General features: G+C 40.1%; 1 protein-coding gene across 1 annotated transcript in view; it reads left to right on the top strand.

Annotated features, from left to right (window-relative positions):
* Positions 1-12,184, top strand: part of LOC136863674 (polypeptide N-acetylgalactosaminyltransferase 16) — a 249,248-nt gene that overhangs the window by 34,024 nt on the left and 203,040 nt on the right. The window lies entirely within an intron of this gene.

The raw sequence follows: 12,184 nt of genomic DNA on the forward strand, positions 1-12,184 counted from the left end.
TGCTCCATGTTCCCACAGGCATATTTATGGGTGTAAAATGTTTAGTCATGAATAGGGCTCAGATACATATGCACTAAAAACTCCAAAAATATGCATGCACACATGCACTAAAATGTTGAAAATATGCATGAAAATATGTATTAAAAATGAAACGAAATATACTACCAGACGTATTATTTAATTTAAATTCTGTGTTAAACTGACAAACATGTTTAAATCCTTGCATAATGATGCATGGCAGTAGGTTATCAAAAGTTTTTCAATCTTTTCAGGGGTCAATGATTTTGTGTTGTTGGACAGAATTAATTTATACGCTGAAAATGATCGTTCTACATCGACGGACGTAACTGGGCAATACTTTTACACTGGCACTGACTGCTCGGAACCTTCTTATAGCAAGGACTGCCTGATTCCACTTATGTAGTTGCTTATGGATTGAATCTCCTTCAGTCCTAGGTTTGAGTCCAAAACCGCACTGAGTTTCCTTTTTACTTTTTCTCTAGTTTCACCAGGGACACCATTAAAAGAACTAATGGTGTTTTGAATTAACTGAAGGGATATGTGTAGGGGTGGACCACGACTTTCTAGGCCCTTAATCACCTTCAAAAGTGATGAATAATGCACATGGATGAAACTGATATCTTTATATACAGTTTCAGATTCAAATGCGCACTTTGCTTCACGAACACACGGAGTATGACTATCATCAATACCTTTAACTACATCTTTCACTTGATTAAAGTTCACCTGGTAGAACGATACTGCGGATAACAAAGTTCCCCATCTTGCGAGAACAAGTTCCAGCGGAAGACAAACCTGAACAGATGAGTTTTGTACAACTGTACACGATCTGGTACTTTTAGGAACAGTTTTTTCCCACTTGAAATTAATTTGTTGAGGGTACGTATCTCTCCTGCAATACAATGCAATCCATGGGCCAAACATGTGACATGGATGAGATTTGGAAAAATTACTCAAAGAGACTGACCAGCTTTCAACATATACGAAGCTGTATCTGTGACTAAAAGGCATACTTTGTAACAATCACTCTCCGATTCACTAGGCTACACGAATCGGTTGTTTCATCTACCGTTATCCAGATACAGTTCCCTCCTATGTCAGATCGTATCGAAAGACAACAGAAGCGTAAATAGTTCTTTTTAAGGGTTGATTCATCTAGTACCCTTTGATTACCACAATACTTTTCAAGAAACGAGCGTAGATGTGGATTATTCAATTTATGCTGTGGAATGTTGCTGCATACAAAAGCTTTAAAAAAATCAGTGGAAAATGTACTAACTTCACACCGTGTTTTCACGTCGGTTAAAAGTTGCCATTGTGTATTCTTACTTTGCTCTTTTGATCTCAGATGTGAAGTTCTTTCTGAATGCTGTTCAATTTGAAATTTTCTTGTCACATTTTACACTCTTATTGCACACTTGACAGTATAGTACATTACCCTCAGTTGTATAGTCACTATTGCCTGATATCCACTGTTTAATTAAAAAAAAAGACATAGAGCCCTCATCATTAGGCATTTTTACAGTTTAATCTGGTAAAACACTGCAACAGACGACCAGCAAGTTAACAGATGATCATACTTGTTTAAGCAAACATTGTAAGGAGAAAGAATTGTCAGAAAGGAGGAAATAGCTGTTGTGAAATGGGGCATTATCTGTCTACTTACTTGTATTGCGACACTGAAAGCCCTTTCCTTGATCAGGGGAAGGCTTCTCTTGTTGTCAAGTGATGTACAACATATAGAGTTCATTAGATTTTTCATTTCCTTCAGAAATCATAGATAATCGATCACACATAAGAGAAAAATATGCCTGTATATGCACCAACCTTCAAAATATGCACTAACATTCAAAATATGCATTTGCATATGCGCATATGCATTTTTAAAATATCCGAGCCCTAGTCATGAGCCAGTTATATCATTTTTCGCCTGATACTGTTATGCTCTTGTTATGGTAGTCAAAAAAGGTGAATACTCTTTTGTTGCTGTTATTGTTATTTATTATTACCCTCATTGACTAAAGAAATCGCGTACCAATAAGGCGTTGTCATTTTGGTGTAAAACTTTGCATGCAGTTACATCTCAAACAGATAGTCAAATGATTAATGTAGTGACGTGACTTGTTAAAAGTCTTACCACCAGAAGCTGTGAATGTGCTGCCATCCATGGCATATGTAAAGGCTCCCAGAGGATACTCATACATAGTGGAATGCTATTTCTTGCCAACCAGGAATCAAATCAATTTCACCCAGTTGTCAGAGTTTGAAAGAGTTTGTATTATTGGAATGTGCAAAGCAGGATGATCATGTCGATGAATCACCTGTCATCTAGGCTGTTCTGACCAGACTGTTAGGGCATGTTGGGAATGATAGATGCTTGAGGGCATGCACACACAGAATTTTGGCTTAGGACACCCTCTACTGACAATCAGGAGAGAGGATCGTCTGATCCTCCGACAAGCACAAACCGATCAAACTGTCATGGTGCCCACCAGTTAGGCACATGTAGCACTATTGCTAAAGGACCTAGTGTATGCCCAAACTATTTCCAGGTGGTTGGCTGAAGGAAATTTAGTTTCAGCAGCCTTTACATTGGCACCCACTCACCATCATCTGTGTTCGCAGTGGTGTCATGAATGACAAACCTGAATTTGCAGCAGACTGGACTGGGACTGGGATGTCTTTAGTGACAAATCCAGGTACTCTTTGTGCACTGGCAATGACCATGTTCAAATCTGTAGGCATTGTGGTTAGCTTCTCAATCCTGCCTTTGTTGTTGAGTGAAACACTGCCCACATTGCTGGTGTGCTGGGGGTTCCTTGCATATGAGAATCCACACTTCTGTGGCTTGTCCAATCACCAGAGTTATTGCCCATTGTACATGTCTGGGACTTCCTGGGATTCCAACTTCATCAGCCTAGTAGTTTGACCGAGCTCGATAACCGCAGTCACTTAAGTGTGGCCAGTATTCAGTATTCAGGAGATAGTGGGTTTGAACCTCACTGTCAGGAGCCCTGAAGATGATTTTCTGTGGTTTCCCCGTTTTCACACCAAGCAAATGCTGGGGCTGTACCTTAATTAAGGCCACAGCCACTTCCTTCCCACTCCTAGCCCCTTCCTGCTCCATCATCGCCATAAGACCTATCTGTGTCAGTGTGACGTAAAGCTACTTGCCTAGTAGTTTGCCCATCCTGGAGGACCAGTTGCAGCTAATATGGACAGATATATTGCAGCAATACCTGACAAAACCTATGTGCTTCCATGCTTGTTCACATGTCATCTTGCATCCAAGCTAGAGGCTGACTCATAGGATTCTATTGTCTCCTTTCAAGTATTTAGTTTTCTGAAATAAACCATCCATTTTCTCTGACATTGTAGTCACTTACATCAACGTCATAATCACCTATACAAGTTTCACGCAATACCATCAACACCTTCTTGGTGCATGATTTTCTTTATGAGGAGCATATCACATCATTGTCATCTTCATAATTAGTGCCTTTGCCTTCTTGTTGTACCTTAATTAAGGTCACAGCCACTTCCTTCCCACTCCTAGCCCCTTCCTGCCCCATCATCACCATAAGACCTATCTGTGTTGGTGTGATGTAAAGCAACTTGCCTAGTAGTTTGCCCATTATGGAGGACCAGTTGCAGCAAATATGGATAGATATATTGCAGGATACCTGACAAAACCTATGTGCTTCCATGCATGTTCACATCTCGTCTTGCATCCAAGCTAGAGGCTGACTCATAGGGTTCTATTGTCTCCTTTCAAGTGTTTAGACCTGCAAAAAGTCACCTACAAGCCATTGAAATGAAGTTCAGCCAAACCAAAACAGTTGGTTTAGTGATGAGTCAAAATTGTACCACTTCTAACATATGGACTGGAAGCAGCAACATTGACTAGACCTGCAAAAAGTCACCTACAAGCTATTGAAATGAAGTTCCTTCATTTTTGTCTCCAAAAGACAAGGAGAGATCAAATAAGGAGTGAAAATATTTGGAAACAATTTGGATTGGACAAGAGTCTCTTGGAAACCTTATAATTAAGCAGATTATGATGGTATAGGTATATGAGAATGATGGATTCAATTAGGGCCCCAAAAGCATACTCTTTTTCTTCATCCATCCCCTTTTCCAGATTCCGTACTTTAATTAAGGTCACAGCTGCTTCCTTCCCACTCCTAGGCCTTTCCTATTCCATCATCGCCGTAAGACCTATCTGTGTCAGTGCAATGTAAAGCAAATTTTTTTAAAAATGAGTCCATCCTGGAGAGAAAAATCAGAAAATTTGTTGAACCTAAACTTGAGGAAGAACAACATGGATTTAGACCACACAGATAAACTTTAGACCTCATTTTTCAACAAGAATGCTCTTTGAAAAATAGTGGGATATAAATAGAATGGTTATAGTTATATTCTTGGATATCGAGAAGGCATATGTTCAGGTACCATGTAAGCATATATGGAAATGTCTGAGATGCTAAGAAGTGCCAGATGAGATTATAGCTTTAATAAAACAACTCTATTGAGAGACAAAGAGTTGTGTTCGAATTCAAGGAGGTAGGTCAAGTTGTTCTGATACCAAGAGTGGAGTCCAACAAGGAAGTTGTCTGTCACCACTTCTCTTCATTACTCTAATGGATGAAGTTATAAAAACAATGAATATGAAGGATCATTGTTGTTGTTTTCGTGTTTTCATTCCCCACCCAAAGGGCGGGGCGGGCCCCTTAGATCATAACGCGATCGCTCGGGCCAAGAGAGGTGAAGATAACTTGAGATGGGATAAATGAAAAAGGTGGGTAAGCGATTTGACATATTGAAGGAGGAAGGGCTACGCTGCTGGTAATGAAAAGGATGGACATTAGGCATGAAGTTTTAAGGAAGATGGGAAAAGTGAAGATTTACACAAGAGTGGCGGTTTGAAAGTCGCTGGGAAGGGTAAGGTGGTGAAGTGTTGAGACGATGTGGTAAAGGACGGTTGTGAAGTATCTAAGATGTTCAAGAGTCGGCGGTGGGGGGAAAGAGATATTCAGATGGTGAGAAGATGGGCGGACGGAGTGTGTAGGTTGAAAGGAAGGATGATCTGGCCGGGGGTAACAATGTAGTGTAGCTATGGGATATCTAGAGGAGGGAGGAGAACGAGAAGGTTCGACTTCATGAAGACGGCCGTAGAGGGTTGCACTGTTGGCTATGAGTTGATCGACGGCTGCTGCAGTATATAGTTGAAGACGCACTAAGTACGTGGGACCATAGGCGTTGAAGATGCGGGATGCCTTCCGGACTGGAATGCCGTGATGACGAAGGTGACGTTGAATTTCTGTTGCTGGAAGAAGAGGGTCGACGCCCCAAATGACACAGCTGTAGACAGCAGTAGGGGATGAGGTTGACGGCGGTGATGACAGTTGGCTGGCAGCTGCTGCTGGTGCGGTTGTAGACGGTGGTGTTGATGTTGCATCAGTTGGTGGTCTGAGTTGCTGTGAGTCGGACCGTTGAACATTGTGTTGAATTGGAGGAGGAGGAGGAAACGTCATGATAGGGAATGGATGAGACGGAATGGTAGTGGTGATAGGAATGGTAGAGACGGCGGAAACAAAGACAGTAGTGGTGATAGGTGCGGTGATAGTGGTGGTGGTAGCTGGGACGATGGAAGAAGAAGACGATGGCAACGGCGGTGTACCAGTTGTAGACAGAGCAGGCGCTGGGTCCATCAGCAGGGCGGGACGACATGAAGTGTATATGTAGTCCGGTCTAGAGAAGTGCAGTGGTGATGCCATTTTCGAAGAGACCAGGTTGGAGTGGATCGAGGACATAAGTGAATATAGCCGACTTCCAATTGTGGTGTCAGCCTTGTGCTTTGGGCTTGGTGAGGTGCGAGTTATAGATGAGGCGTCGCCCCGGCCGAAAAAAATACAGTATCGATGCGTTGTCCGCTTCAGAGGTGTGTGTGTTCGTTTTGAAGGGAAACCAGAGCCTTGTGAAGGATCGGACCACAAATGCACTTGTATTTGTTGATGGTGTTTTGCTATGAGAAGAGACAGAAGCAGAAGTTCAAGCAAAACTAATCTTTGGCAAGAAGAATTTGAAAGAATGTGAATGATTGGTTTAGTGATGAGTCAAAATCCTGAAGCAGTCCACCTGCGAGTGCAAAATGAGGAAGTAGATATTATTAATAACTTCAAATACATAAAAAGCTTTGTTTCTTCTGACAGTAATATAAACCAAGAAGAGCCTTGGCTCAGGTGCCTATATTGAAATGAAAAAAAAAAAAAAAAACACCGTGAATCCTTAATAGCTGGCAAAATAGGCAATAGAATACAAGTTGCATCAAAATTCTACCACTCTGTTCATCAATAACTTTGGGATGACTCATTTTCCCAAGCTTCTAAGCTCACACTGTACAAAACATATCTTGTACCACTTCTAACATATGGACTAGAAGCAGCAACGTTCACTAGACCTGCAAAAAGTCACCTATAAGCTATTGAAATGAAGTTCCTTCATTTTTGTCTCCAAAAGACAAGGAGAGATAAATTAAGGAGTGAAAATATTCGGCAAAAATTTGGATTGGACAAGAGTCTCTTGGAAACCTTAGAATTAAGCAGATTATTATGGTATAGGTATATGAGAACGATGAATCCAATTAGGGCCCCGCAAGCATACTCTCCTTCTTCATCCATTCCCTTTTTCCAGATTCTCTCTGGGTAGGGTAGTGCACTAAAGCCCTCCACCTTACTTGATCTTTCCACCATTCCTCTTCTAGTACTTCATTGCCATTGACTCCTCTATTTGCAATACAGTCCACAACAGAGCTCCTCCATCTCATTCTAGGCCGTCCCCTAGGCCTCTTTGCAGTCTCTGTATTCATGAATGTTCTCTTTGGTATTCTCTTTGCTGGCATTCTCATCATGTGTCCAAACCATTTTAGCTTTGCTATATCAATCTATTCTTGAATTTTACACACTCCCACACTTCTCCTCATTTCCTCATTTCGTATTCCATCTCGTCTCGTCTTTCCATGTATGCTCATTTCAGCTGCTTGTATCTTACATTGGTTCTGCTTAGTCAACGTCCAGGCTGCTGAAGCATAGGTCAGTATAGGTTGATAATAGGATGAATATAAAACTTTCTTGCACTTCATTGGCACATCTTTGTTCTATACAATGTCCCTCACACACTGGTAGAAACTTGCAGACTGCTGTATTCTTAAATCAATTTCTCCATCCAAATTTCCATCTTATGACATCATGCTGTCCAAATATTTAAATGTTTTCACTACTTCAAGAGTTTCATTTCCTATTTTTATTACTCCCCTGGATTTTCTGTTACATCTCATCATGATCGAAGTCTTGCTTTTTACAGTATTGATCTTCATTCCAAAATGTCTAATCTCCTCATTCCATAAATTAAATCGTGTCTGTACTTCCTCTTAATTATCACCCCAAACTACAATGTCATCAGCAAAGAGCATAGACTTTACTTGCTCACCCATTATCTTCTCCTTGATATTATGTAGAATTCTATCCATGATGGTAATGAAGAGTAAGGGAGACAATACACTTCCCTGTCTTCATCCTATCTCAACTCTGAACTATTCAGTTTGACCCACTTTGTTTCTAACACAGCATGCAGCTAACAAGCATACACTGAAAGTAATGTTATTGGTAAGAGGCCTAGAGGGAGACCTAGTGATGGTTAGGAACAGCAAATTTTCAAAAACCTTGCAAAATATGATGTAAACTGGCAGCAAGAAGTAGAACATCAGCTGTGAATGGATAGGACAAACTGGAAGAGGCTTGTAATCCACACCCAGCTTGCTGGAGCAGAGAAATGATGATGATGATGATGATGACACTCAACACAGCCATGATTGGTCTTTGGCAGAAGCTAGGAAACAGTACACCTAGAACACCTGCCAAAGAATTAGATTTCAAGCAACATTTTTGGAAGATAAAAGGCTGGAATTTATCCACACCAAACCCCATGGCACTACAGCCCTTGAAAGGCTTTGGCCTACCAAGCGACCGCTGCTCAGCCCAAAGGCCTGCAGATTACGAGGTGTCATGTGGTCAGCACGGCAAATCCTCTCGGCCGTTATTCTTGGCTTTCTAGACCGGGGCCGCCATCTCACCATCAGATAGCTCCTCACGTAGGCTAAGTGGACCTCGAACCAGCCCTCAGGTCCAAGTAAAAATCCTTGACCTGGCCGGGAATCGAACCCAGGGCCTCCGGGTAAGAAGCAGGCACGCTACTCCTACACCACGGGGCGGGCTAGCCTTGGGGGGGGGTGGGGAGATTGATTGGTGTAGTTCAAAATAATATCAAAAGTAAAAAATTTAATATTTTCAACATGATTTTAACATTGTTTGAAGAGTGCTTTCCTCTCATAAAAAGAACCTATAGTAGGCCTAGTTAAATTCTGGCCCAACCTTTTATAATTTAAAGTGGTATACAGTAATTGGAGATCCTCGCCACAAGATGGGGGCTTGATTCATTCCATCTCTGACCCGGTCACTGACTGGAAAACAGGTTGTAGGTTTAAAAATACAGTAAATGGAGAATATCTGGATATGAGTCATGTTATGCTATATGCAGTATTGTCAAAGAGTAGGAGTATGTAGATCTGTACAAGAACAAAAGGAAATAATATAAACATTCTGTAATAATTAAAGCAATATTGGAAAGCCAATGAAAATTTTATTGCTGGGACAGTCAAGAAATGCAAAGCAGCATGACAAGTAATTAATAAGGAGAGTAATAGAATTAGAGAAAAACAATAACTGAAGTATTCTCTGATGATTTTAATCATTATTTTGTTCAGTCAGTAGATGATGTACATGCAAACATGGGCGACTCCCCATTTGATTTAATGGACTTGAATGTCCAAACCCGTGAAATTCTAAAATTTGATTTGAAGTGGAAGGCTGTATTTATCCATGAAGTTAAAAGTGCAGTGAAGAAACTTGAAGGTTCACACTGTCAAGACATCTATGGCATATCAAATAATTTTCTGAAATCAACAATAGATCATGTTCTTAAACTCCTCACTATATCTATTAATGACAGTTTGGAAACAGGAGTGTTTCCATAAAATCAAAAGTATTCAAGAATAATCCCAGTATTTAAATAGGACAAATGTAACGAGCCAAGCAATTGCTGGCAAGTTTCATTTGTCCATGTACCGTATTTGGAAAAGTTCTCGAATGTATTATGGTAGAGCAGCTGGTAGGGTTTTTTGAAACTGTTTGGAATCAGACTGGTTGAATCAACTATTGGAGCAATTGACTCCCTGCTTGAACATACTTTCTTTGCTTTAGAAAACAAGAGGCTTGCTCAGATTATGTTATGAGATCTTAGCAAGGCTTTTGACTGGGCTTTTGACTGTGTATCCCATATAAATTTGATTGTAAAATTACATTCTCCCCCATGGCACTACAGCCCTTGAAGTGCCTTGGCCTACCAAGCGACCTCTACTCAGCCCGAAGGCCTGCAGATTACGAGGTGTCATGTGGTCAGCACGACAAATCCTCTCGGCCATTATTCTTGGCTTTCTAGACAGGGGCTGCTACCTCACCATCAGATAGCTCCTCAATTCTAATCACGTCGGCTGAGTGGACCTTGAACCAGCCCTCAGGTCCAGGTAAAAATCCCAGACTTGGCCGGGAATCGAACCCGGGGCCGTCGGGTGAGAGGAGGGCCCACTACCCCTACACCACGGGGCCCGCCTTAAAATAACATTACTATGGAATTAAAGATAAGCAGCTTGATATCCTGAGTTCATACCTAGGTTGTCATAAACAAGAAGCAGAAGTGAAAAGCATGAGTTCATATAATCTTTACATCAAACATGGTGTCCAGCATGGCTCAGTGTTAGGACCACTTTTATTTTTGGTGCTAATAAATGATCTAGTTTACAATGTAAACTCTCTAGCAAGTTCAGTCTTATATTCTGACAATACAACTATCATAACAAACACTAATACTGTTAATAAAGTTGGACAGCTAACAAAGGATACACTATGTTCAGCAACTGAATGGTTTGCAACTCATCAAATTATGGAAGATAGTGACCCTGTCAAGCTGTTAGGATTTTATTTGGATGCTAACATTTGGATGCACATATTGATTTTATCACACAGAAATTATTAAGGGTGTAGAAGCCGATGGCTAATATTTTGAATAAACAACAAATGAATGTCCCTTGAAAATTACGTGTTTTCTTTACTGCAAAAACCGGCAAAAACTTATGCATACACCTAGTAATACATGCCAAAGAAATGTTAAGTACAGAACAAAAAATGTCCAACCAGACACCAGTGGGAACCAATCCTACAACCTTCTGATTTTGTGCTGGATGCCTTACCGATTTAGTTACAGCAGGGTGACCAGTATTTCGGACACAGAAAGCAGGATCTTTTCCTGAAAGTGGTTAGATGAAATGCTGACTTAGGATGTTACAGTTTTCATTATTGTTACTGTATGTATATGTAAACTGCATAATCTCATTATGAAGAAGGGTAAATACATCTATATATTTAAAACACTAAGCTGGTTTTTGTTGCAGCAAGTTTGAGAGAACAGCTGAACCGATCAAAATCGTAAAGCATTCTGACGAAAGCTTTCCAGCGTGTCTTTAAAAGCATAACAATTTCTTCCCATATATTTTTAAACTAGCAAGATATCCGTGCTTCAATACGAAATTATACTGAAATTTATAATTGAATACTTAACGTTTTACATATAATCTGCCAAAATTCACGATCAGACTTGTTTTCTGAGAGAATCTGCCAAAATTCGTGATCTGTCTCATTTTCTGAGAGATTACTGCAAAGTTCCTCCCATTTTTCAATTTTTCTTTCCAGCAATTGATTTCGTACTTCCCGGGCTAGGTCCAGACATTCCACCCGGTCGGTTGGGTCCCTAAATCTTTGCCACCTTTTCCTCTAAGCATTTTTAATATGGATCAAATCCTTGAGGAGATCTGGCGTGGTGTCATCGTGGGTGCCTTGGTGGTAATGAACCTGCAGCCGGACTGCATTCGTATTCATTACCCGGCCAGGACCCGTTTCCAGCGTGGTCTGCACATTTCGACGACGGTCCAGAACATTATTATTATTATTATTATTATTATTATTATTATTATTATTATTGTAGATGTTCTGGATCCCACAGCAAGATGCAAGACCGCTACTTGGCGGTAAATTACATCTGCTGCCATTGTCATTGCTGACAATGTGACCAGCACCATTGTCGCGCGTAGGCAAGTGCGCATGATTTCTGGTGATACAAATTATATACTTCCGTGCATTATTGACCTTATTATACAGGTGAACAATTGCACGGTCAATATCATTCCTATCATTTATTTCAAATGTTTTTAATTTTTTATTTATATGCCAGGAGAATCTACTGTAATCTAACTTTGTGTTCTCCAAACGAAAAGATGGCTCTTGAAAACGAACCCAAGAAAGATTAAAAATGATCGGTTTATGATCACAATCAAGTACATTATGCACAGAAAAATCAATTGGTTTCTACACCTTTTCCACCCCACCGCGGTTAATTGATTTACAACTACCCCACCCCACAAAAATGAAGGCATGTTTCTTTATGTTTAAAGGAGATTTCAAATACCAATGTTCAAGTCTGTTACTTTCAGTTTTGAGATATAAGTATCCCCATAAAAAGAATTCACTTTTTTCACTTCCTTTCACACTCCCCCCCCCCCTTAAGTGCATTTTCCGGCAAAAAAAAAAACTTGTTTCTTTAATAGTAAAGGATCTTCTAAATACCAATTATCATGACTTCAGTTTTTGAGATATGTGTCCTCATAAAAGGAATTCAACTCCTTTTCATCCCTGCCCCTAAGATGATTTCCCACAGAAATGTGTTTTACTTGGTTTTTAAAGGAGATCCAAATATCAATTTTGATGTCTGTAACAACTTTAGTTTTTATTAGATGTAAGTATCTCCATATAATTAATTCAATTAATTTTTCAATTCTTTCACCTCCCCCTTCCCCTTTATGGATTTTCCGAGAATACATGTTTCTTTACTTTTAAAGCAGATTCCAAATACCAATTTTCATGTCTGCAATAGCTTTAGTTTCTGAGATATAAGTATCCTCATTATAGGTTTTAACCCATTTTTCACCCCTTTTCAC

This window comes from Anabrus simplex, chromosome 2, assembly GCF_040414725.1.
Source record: "Anabrus simplex isolate iqAnaSimp1 chromosome 2, ASM4041472v1, whole genome shotgun sequence".
Taxonomy (NCBI): domain Eukaryota; kingdom Metazoa; phylum Arthropoda; class Insecta; order Orthoptera; family Tettigoniidae; genus Anabrus; species Anabrus simplex.